At 38.5% G+C, this 10,566-nt stretch overlaps 1 pseudogene; it reads right to left on the bottom strand.

Moving 5' to 3' along the window:
- Nucleotides 1–9,105: 9,105 nt before the first annotated feature.
- Nucleotides 9,106–10,436, bottom strand: LOC110326770 (annotated as a pseudogene).
- Between the last annotated feature and the right edge of the window lie 130 nt (nucleotides 10,437–10,566).

Below are 10,566 nucleotides of genomic sequence, written 5' to 3' on the forward strand. Positions count from 1 at the left end.
CTCTCAGAGGACAGTTATACTAGGGACCTGCCTGTAAGCATAACAGAGTCAGGGACTGGTTATTGCCCATGAGATGGTTCTCAAGTTGGGCCAATCATTGACTGGCCATTCCTTCAGGTTCTGCTCCATATTTGTTTCTGCACTTCTAGGAGGCAGGACACATTTTGGCTTGAAAGTTTTGTGGGAGGGTTGGTGTCCTTATCCCTCCACTAGGAGTCCTTCATGGCTACATTGGGTGGTCATGTCATATGCCATATTCCCCACTGCTAGGAGTCTCAGCCATAGTCACCCTTGTAGACTTCCTGGAGCTTCCCCCATCCCAGGTCTCTGGCATGCCCTATGCTCCCTAAGCAGGTAATATTCAGGAATATATGTGTCTACATATACATACATGCATGTGACAATTATTAAAACAAAGGAAACACAAATTTGAAATATAGCAAGGAGGAATAAACCGTGGGTCTTGGAAGTAGGGTCATGAAGGGAGAAATGGTGTAATTATAAGCTCAAAATATGAAAAATAATTTCAGAGCAAGAGATAGTATTTGGTAGTGCTTCTCATGTATGATGAAGGAGGTACTTCATGATTTGGAGAATGAATAGAAGAGGGCAGAGGAAGGGAATGATGAATAGGGATGAGGATGGAAGACCAGAATTGATGCCTTTAAATTGTATTTTACAATTTAAGCACATTAATAACAAAAGAAAATAAAAACAAAAGCATTTCAATATTATCTTTAAATATGTATATATGTATATATACATATTTCTTCAGTGCCTACCAGTAACTGCTACTGTGTGAATACCCCAGAAGAAAAGGGCTCCCTGTGCCAGTGTGTGTGAGTGTGTGTGTGTGTGTGTGTGTGTGTGTGTGTGTGTATTCCAACACATACTTATATTTACATGTGTGCACACATATACATGTGAAATTTTCATTGTAAAAGACTTAGGAGATTTATTGCTGCTTATATTTGTTTTCATTTTCCTTGACTGTTTATTTTTGAGATTATATCTTAATTACATTTCTCCCTTCCCTCCTTTCTAATCCTCCCATACACACAGATCCTTTGTCTTTCAAATCCATGGCCTTTACTCATTGATTTTTATTGAAAGCAGATACGTTTTTGTATATGCCTTCACATTCCTGACTATAAGGTTTTCTAATAAGGAATTTTAAATATAAATTTGGGTAAATCCCCTCAAGACTTGAACAGAAACCCAAATGTGAGCGCTCCGTCCCCCACAATGAAAGGAAACTGCATCAGTAGGTAGCACTCCACAGTGCTCCAGGGAGCTGGGAGGAATAAGGAGGCAGCTGCCCTGAAGAGGCATATGTAATACTGTATAAACCAATACCATGAAAGATCAAATGAGAAAAGCTCCCGGGCAATGAAAACTAAGTTTTGTGCTGATTAGAGAACGCCTGTATAACCATGGAAAGGAAAACATTTGGTGTGAACTGGAGATTTACATATTAAAATTTGATGTTCAGGTATAAAGTCATCATTTCTTAATATGTATGCTCTTACGCAGAGACAAATGCAAACCTAGAAAGGACAGAGAACATAGCAAGCTGCCAGATACTGAGTTCTAATTGCTTTCTTTCTTTCTTCCACTATAGAACCAAGAATTCTTGCAGAAATACCTATAAATTGGAGCATGAGTCAGCTTCCACCTTCTTTCTTTCTTCCACTATATAGAACCAAGAATTCTTGCAGAAATACCTATAAATTGAAACATGGGCCAACACCACACAGACATAATCTAGAAGCACTATAGTGCCCATTCATTAATGTCTTACACATTGAAAGATGAAAATACATTAAAAAAAAAAAAATCCAGGGCTTATATTGAGATCAACCCTACTGGGACAATTTGGGACATAAATCATGACTCATTGAATAAAACAGGATTTTCCTGGGTTTGGAGATATGACTCTGATTAAGAGCATTACCTGCTCTTCAAGAGGACATAGATTCAATTCCCAGTACCCACATGGCAACAGGTCACCATCTGTACCTCCAATCCCTGAAGAGCCTATGCCCTCTTCTGGCCTTTAAGGCCACTCCAGACATGTGGTACACAGACATACATGCAGGAAAAGCATTCCATACATATGAAATAAAAATAACAGAAAAAATTTAAAATAGAAATCCATACATCCGCACTGATTAAAAACCTACTGAATAAATCACGTAGAAGGGAAATCTCCTGCCTGCTCTCAGAGTGAGATCTTATCTCTACTTCAAAAATTACAAAAAAAAAAAAAAAAAAAAGCAAAGTAGTATAATCTACACAGTAATAGTTACTTTAGCCATAAGCATGAGCGTATAGAACAACATTAGTTCTGTGAAGAGTCTGTTAGTACCTTCTATGTTAACATCAGAGCTACCAATGTCACCTCTCTATGCCCCATCCTTAACCAATTAAACTTTCTAAATAGAAAGCAAAACAAAATCTACTTCTTGATGGATAATTCTGACCATGTGTTCTCTTGGTGCCCCTCTGTCAAACATTCCAACATTACCAGTGCCTAGGAACAGGAATTGTTGATAGAAACATAATCTTCCACCACAGAAAGACCTCATTCTAGAATCTTATTGAATTGATATGGGTTCCCCACAAACCTCATACAAAATCTTTCCTTACCCCTAATACAGTAGGTTCTCCCTGATTCTATGGCCTTTCTTACAATGACATCGACAACCATTAAAAACCCATTCTGTGACTCACAAGGTGGCTTAAAGAGTAAAGGTATTTGCTACAAAGCCCAGCAACTTGATTTTGATCTCCTAGTTTCACATGACAGAAGAAATGAGAGAACTGAAAGCTATCCTCTGATCTCAACATGTTTGCATGAATGCCAACATGTGTTAAAATATATTATTACATTTTTTAAATCATGTCTTTGTTTATATTTTGCTAATAAATATAATCTTGAGCATTAGAGAAATGATGACTCACACCTAGAATCTTAAATGCAAATCCAGAGGCCCACCCTGAACTTTAATAGGGAGCTGTCATTTTTTCTGTTCTGCAGCATCCCTGGGAGACCATGGAAGACAGGAATATGGGGAAAGTTGCACATTTCTGCTGTGTCTAAGGAAATGTTCTCTAGCAATCACATCTGCCCATAGAATAAAAGGGGCAGCCTCTGGAGAGGAATGGATCGCTGTTACTGAAAACACTTGGATGGTTTAAATGACAGATTGGAAATTAAGTTTCATGGATGAAGTCTAACCAGTGATGCAGATCAGAATGGTCCAGAGGGTTTTGCCTTCACGCCATATAACCAACTCTGTGCCCCCTGGAGGCTTCACAGACATTCCTGATGAATATCGTTTGCTCTTGTGTCACTTTTCCACTGTGACACAAATGAAAGAAGGAAAGACTCATTTGGGCTTCAGAGGGTTAAGTTTGTGATCATCTGACTCTGTTGCCCGGAACAAGACAGAACTGCATTAAAGTGGTTTGCTGGAGATGTGGCGAAGTAGAAGAGTTTCACGTATGGCAGACAGGAGGGAAGTAGGGGTGAGAGAAGGGGCAGAGATGGAGGAAATGACAGAGATAGAGTATACAGAACCCACCCCCTTCAACTAGTTTCTGTCTCTTATAGGAAGTTAGCAAAGTACTAAGTGTGTATTGTGGATATGAGCTTGGTCTTGTCAATGACCTCACGCCCATAGATTTTTCTGGGTAAGGCTCAGAGGGTTGGCAAAATCTTCCTCTGGTCTGGGTAGATGTTGATAGTATGTGCATAAAATATCCACCATATTTTCTTCTCCCAGATATTTATGGCCTGGAGGTTGAAACAGATAGTGTTTCCTCTGAGATGAGCTCAACCTACCTCCTTGCTTGGCTGTACAGAATAACTCTGCCTCCTTGTTTATCCATACGTAAAATCTCTACTGCCTTACTCAGCTGTATGCAATAATCTCACCTCCTTATCCAACTCTGTGTGTGTGTATGTGTGTGTGTGTGTGTGTGTGTGTGTGTGTGCGAGAGAGAGAGAGAGAGAGAGAGAGAGAGAGAGAGAGAGAGAGAGAGAGAGAGCACTTCCAGGGTGCTGACACTTCTCCATTACAGAGCCCAGAGCACCTGGTCCCAGCTTTTCTGTACATGTGTCTATCTATCCTTTTCTCATTCTTTTAGTGCTCTGGTGAGGCCAGTCCCTGGAGTCATACAAGTAGACAACAATCTCTTTCCTCGATTCCCAATAATTCCTAAAATTATGACCCCAACAATGGATTAACCCATTGAAAACATCAACACCCTTATCATCCAGCAATTTACCAAAGTTCCCATCTCTAAACATCTTTACTGGAGACTAAGCCTTCAGGAAGGCTTTAGAGGACATTACAGAGACAAAGTATAGTGCTTGTTAAAACCCTGTAGACAATGTGATCTGGGCATTTCTTCAAATAGTAATATCAAGTCTTGCTTTACTATGTTAATTATAAATAAGAAGTGAGTACTAATCTACATGACAGTCTAAGTAACACATATTCAAAATAAAGAACACTTTTTCTGTGATGAAAAGGTAAAATAGACCTGGAAAGGGGCACAAGATTGTAAATTCAAGTGTGTGTGTGTGTGTGTGTGTGTGTGTGTGTGTGTGTGTGTGTGTAGAAAAAATATAGAGAGAGAAAAAGATTTTATATATATATATAATCCTCCTTTTGCCCTCAAAATTTTGTTCCTTCCCTAATTTTGGCTATGATCTGAGACAGTTTAAATGGATACAAAACTATGAATAAAAGAGCAGACAGTTATTCAGTAGACATTTCTAGAGTCATGGCAAATATATAGAAAACTGTGTCTTATTGAATTATATTATTGCCCTACAGAGCTAAAATAATTGGCCTCAATAGACTTGGGTGTATTAGCTGAATTCCCTCAGAAAAGAAATTCATTTCTTTATTTCCTGAAAAGGATAAATAACATATACATGTAATGTATAACCGGTTCTTTTTTAATCCCTAGAGAAACTCACAAATAGGCTCACATATGATTATAATCTTTAAAAATGAGGATAGGTATATTAGTATAGCATATTTTTGTCTTACAAACCTATAAAAGTTACAAAATTATAGCCTCATTAGATGTGAATAAAATATTTCTTTTGGCATTCCTGGGAACTTCAGCAAATAAAATACATTTTAACGACCCTGGATAACAAAGACATCCATAGATAGCAAATATTATGTCTTTCCCACTAGAACAAAACTGTCACTTATACTGATACCCTCCCTCAGCATGCAAGAACAGCTCAACAATCTCGAGGTTGCCTGAAACTCAAAGGTCAATCAAAAGTCAAACGTTGATGAGGCAGGAGGCTGGAGAGAGGGACCAGTTGTTAAGATCACTGCTGTTTTTCTAGAAAACCTAGGTTTGAGTCCCAGCACCCACATGGTAGCACACAATCATGCATTATCTCTGGATATGTGTAGGTAAAATATATATATATATATAAGAGGTGAAGTTGTTTTGGTTGGCTAATAAATGATAACTACACAGTCTTTGGAGTTGGTAAGGATATTAAAGTCTTGTAATATCTAACAACTATCCTACAAACTTGAAGAATTTTCTCCCTTAGGCTTCAATCATTCAACAAATACTTAAAGTGCTATCCATATAGTCTTAATAATTGACAAGGCAGACACTTTCTTATGGCCTGTGAGATTGAAGGCAAGCAGCAGAAAAGATGGATTTGGGGATCAACACAAGAAGGTACAAGTTTGGTCTGATATTAAAAACAGAATAGACTGAGAAAGAAATCAGGGAAACAATACTTTTCAAGGTAGCTTTAAATAATATAAAATATGTGATAGACTTGCATGATAAAAACATTAAGCTTTTGGAGCAAGAAACTGAAGAAGATATCAGAAAATAGAATCATCTCCCATGTTCATGGATCAGTAGGAGTAATACAGTAAAAAATGGTCCTCTTAAAAGAAAAATAATCAACAGATTCCATGCCATTCCCATCAATATCCCAACACAATTCCTCACTAATTTTGAAACAACAATTGTTGGCATCATATTAAAACACACACACACACACACACACACACACACACACAATCCATGAAAACTAAAACAATTCTGAATAATAAGATAACTACTAGAGATATAACAATTTCCACTTGTAGTACAGAGCTCTGATAATAAAAACACCATGGTAATGTCACACAAAAAAAGACACGTCGATCAATGAAATCAAATGGAAGACTCAGACATCAGTATACACACATATGGACATCTGATTTTTGATAAAGAAAACAGAAAGATACTGGAGGAAAAAAGCATCTTCAACAAGTGGTTCTGGTCACTCTGTATAGCTGCATGTAGAAGAATCCAAATAGGTCCATAACAATCACCCTGCCCAAAACTCAACTCCAAGTGGATGAAAGACCTCAACTTAAATCCAGGTAAACACTAAACCTAATAGAAGACAAAGTGGGGAGTAGCCTTGAACTCATTAACACAGGAAAAATATTTTCTGAACAGAACTAAGATTAACACAGACACTAAGGTTAACAATTAATAAAGGGGACCTCATAAAACAAAAATGTGTCTGTCTGGCAAAGGACACCATCATTCAGACAAAGAGGCAACCTACAGAATAGAAAAAGAATTTTAACAACACATCTGATACAAGTTAACATCCAAAAATATATAAAGAACTCAAAAAAAAAAAAAAACTACATATCAAGGAAAGAAATAAGCACATTAAAAGTGTGTGAGGCCAGCCTGGTCTACAGAGTGAGTTCCAGGACAGTCAGGGATACACAGAGAAACCCTGTCTCAAAAAACAAAGCAAAAAAAAAATGTGATATAAATTTAAACAGAATTTTCAGAAGTGGAATCTCAAATGGCTGAGAACACTTAAAAAGAAATGTTCAACATCCTTAGTCATCAGAGAAATACAAATCCCAACTACTTTGAGATTTCATCTTATACTTGTCATAATAAAATAGCTAAAATCAACAGAACAAATGACAGCTTATGCCAGCAACCATATGGGCTAAGAGGAACATTCATGAGTTGCTTGTACAACCATTAAGTGCAAACTTGTACATCCACTAAGGAATTCAGGATGGGGGGGGGTCCTAGGGAAGATAGGAATCAATTTACCTCAAGATTCAGCTATACTACACTTGGGCATGTACCCAAAGGACAGTTCATTCTATCGCAAGGGCACTTCTTCAACCGTGTTCATTGTTGCTCTATTTATAATAGCCTGAAAATGGAAACACCCTTGATGTCCCTCAACAGATGAATATATAAAGAAAATGTGGTGCCTTTACACAAATGCTAACAAAACAAGTGACACCGTGAAATTTTCAGACAAATGAATGGCATTAGAAAAAAAAATCATCCTGAGTGAGGTAACCCAGAACCAGGAAGACCATTATGGTATATATTTACTTATGTGTGGGTATTAGCTACAATCCGTAGAACCTCAGAAGTTTGATGTGGAGCAAAAAACTCTAGGGAGAAAGATCTCACATGAAAATGGCAATGAATTAGTTATGGATAGATAGTGTAGGGGACTAGACTAGGACAATCAAGTAGGGAGAAGGTGTAAAGATGGGGAGGAGGGAGAGAGCTAAAATTAAGGGCTATTTCAAGGGAAGTATAGAAAGCTAATACAGTAAGACCTTCCTAAAGTACATACATATATGAAGGCATTCTAAATGTAATCACCAAATAATGGGGAATACAGAACCCCAACTGGACATATCTTTTCACCAAAATGAGCCTAATACCAGGAACTGTTAGCCAAAGAGGTCTGATGGGAACTTCCAAACAACTCACATTAAGACCCTACTGCTGAATACAATACCTGTACAATTGATTGAACATGGAGAAGTGGAGATGTTGCCTACTACATAGAGCCTTCATCCCTACTGACTACTGTTTTTGGTACCGAAATGAAACAATGCATACTACCAAAGGAGAAGTGTAAACACCAACCCAGCTACAATTCTTCTATATACAATAGATCCTGTCTGCAACAAGTGCTAGTTCAGTGATGGTACAAAGCTTGTGGGAGTAACCAACCAATATATGATGTGACTTAAGGCCCACTCCATGAGATGGAATCCATACCCAACACTGCTTGGGTAACCAAGAACTTGAGACTAGATAACTCAGGGACCAAGGAGAAACCCAGACACTAAAAGAAAGTAGCAATAAAATGACTCCTGATGGCATTTTGCTTGACTCAAAAATTAGAAGTCTTGCTCAGCCATCTTCAGGGAAGCTTCCTCTTGTAGCAGATAGGAACAACTATAGAGACCTGTTATGGTTTGTATATGCTCATCCCAGGGAGTGGCACTATTAGAGGGTCTGGCCCCATTGCAGTGGGTGTGGCCTTGATGACTAGGTGTGTCACTGTGGGTGTGGGCTTTAAGACCTTCATCCTAGCTGCCTGGAAGTCAGAATTCTGCTAGCAGCCTTCAGATGAAGCTGTAGAACTCTCAGCTCCTCCTGTACCACCATGCCGGCCCACCTGAATGCTGCCATGTTGATAATGGACTGAAACCTCTGAACCTGTAAGCTAGTCCAAATTAAATGTCCTTATGAGAGTTGCCTTGGTCATGGTGTCTGTTCACAGCAGTAAAACCCTAAGACAAAACCCACAGTCAGGCAATATGCACATAATGAGAGACCTTGGAATACTCAGCTCAGAATGCGATGTCTCTATCAAATCTCTCCCCTCTTGGCTCAGAGAACCATGTGGAAGAGGAGACCAAAAAGGTGTAAGAATCAGAGGGGATGGAGGACACCAGGAAAACAAGACCCTCTAAATCAACAGAATCTTTAGATGAAGCTGGCCAGTAGAGATTTCCCATGGAATATGTAGAGGAAATCCCAGAACATGAACTTCAACTGTACAGGAGAGCTTGAATATCCCTGATGGAGAGATACTGTGTGCACAACTTAAAAAAACAAAACATCCTCAGTAAAGGTTTTCTGATGCCTTACAGATGAGAACAAGGAAGGAAATTACAATCACTTCAGTTGTGGTCTTTATGTCACCATAGATTCGCAAGGGTAATCATATCGTGAAACCTTGTTATGGTTGAGCTTCTTTCTTCAAGGTGTCAAGAAAATAATGGAGAAGAGATGATTGAACACCAACCTTTTCTTCCTGCTGCTTTACATGAGCAGGCTCTCTAAGATGTCAACTTGTTTTCTGGCTTCCTCAACCTTAGCTTTCTGGCAACATCTCTTAATAGCCTGTAGATTCTCCAATTGGCCATCACGTAACTTCTTAAATTTTTCAATTTTCTCCTTACAAATACCTTGAAATTGTGGGGAAAGCTTTTGTTTCTCATCAAGTATATTGGAGAGATTTTCAGTCTGTTTCTTAATTTGGTCTACATCAATATTCAATGTCACAACACAAGTCAAAAATAGTTGATAACATTCCTGATAAATCTCCTGCCTTCGTTCATGCTAGACTTCCAGGAAGTGGTCAGTTTTCCACTTGATGTTGTGGACAGTAATGCTGGTATTCAGCACATACTTTTCCTTCCTTCCTTCCAAGAAGAGATTTATCACTAGACCCTGGCTTTGGTCCACCTATTTCATGGAAAGAAGTGCTTTCCCCATCAGCTTCAAGGGTCATATTGTTCCCTGTGTTCTTCTCATGAAACTGCTGTAAACTGGCAGATGGCAGATTAGGAGTCACCTTGGGTTACTTGAGAGATCTGCCCTTGATTTTGGATGCTATGACTGTAGTCTCCCTGTGCTATACACGGGTCCACAAGGTCCTTTACCACAGAGTTCAGCTCGGTCCTTCCCAGTCACCATCCTTTGACACTGCCTCGTCATAATCTCTTCAAAGCATCCTTTTCCTCTACCTATTCACACGCTTTATCTATTTTGGGGGCTTATTTCATTTTTAATACTGTTTCTTGTTTGCCTTAGCATCCTTCATTCTTTTCTTCAGTGGTGTATTTTATGTTTTTATTGGCTTTTTAAGAATTCCTAAACCCCGAAGAATGGAATCTTTTTCTTAGATCATTTTGACTCTGGGTTCACGTTGTGGGGATGCCATAACTATTCTCAAGGACTGCAGGACGTATCTGGAGACCCAGGGTTGAGCTAAGGGCCATTTCAGCTTTTCATATTCAATTAAGAAAGATGCCCTCCAGACTTTTCAAGTATATGCTCCCTTCTGCCAATGTTGTGTGGACAAATAAGCCCTGCAACTTTAACCTTATGATTTTAATTGGATACCATCACTGTGGAAAGAATAACTTGACCTGTCGATATAAATACCACAGTTACAAACTGAGTACTGCTTTAGTACCTCAGTACTAACATGGGTTAGTGACTTACAGTGTTACTCGAGCTCACCTTGAAGAAGACAGTGTTACTGATTTCTCAGGTCTGGCTTGCTCCTCAGGTTTATTTTCCATCTCTATGTCTTTTCTAACTTTGATAACCCATTTATTTTGTAATTTGATATTTCAATTTTTTTTCTTTTTTTAAATTAGATTATTTTCTTTATTTACATTTCAAATGCTATCCCAAAAGATCCCTATACCC

Source organism: Mus pahari, chromosome 9 (genome assembly GCF_900095145.1).
Source record: "Mus pahari chromosome 9, PAHARI_EIJ_v1.1, whole genome shotgun sequence".
In the NCBI taxonomy this organism is placed as follows: domain Eukaryota; kingdom Metazoa; phylum Chordata; class Mammalia; order Rodentia; family Muridae; genus Mus; species Mus pahari.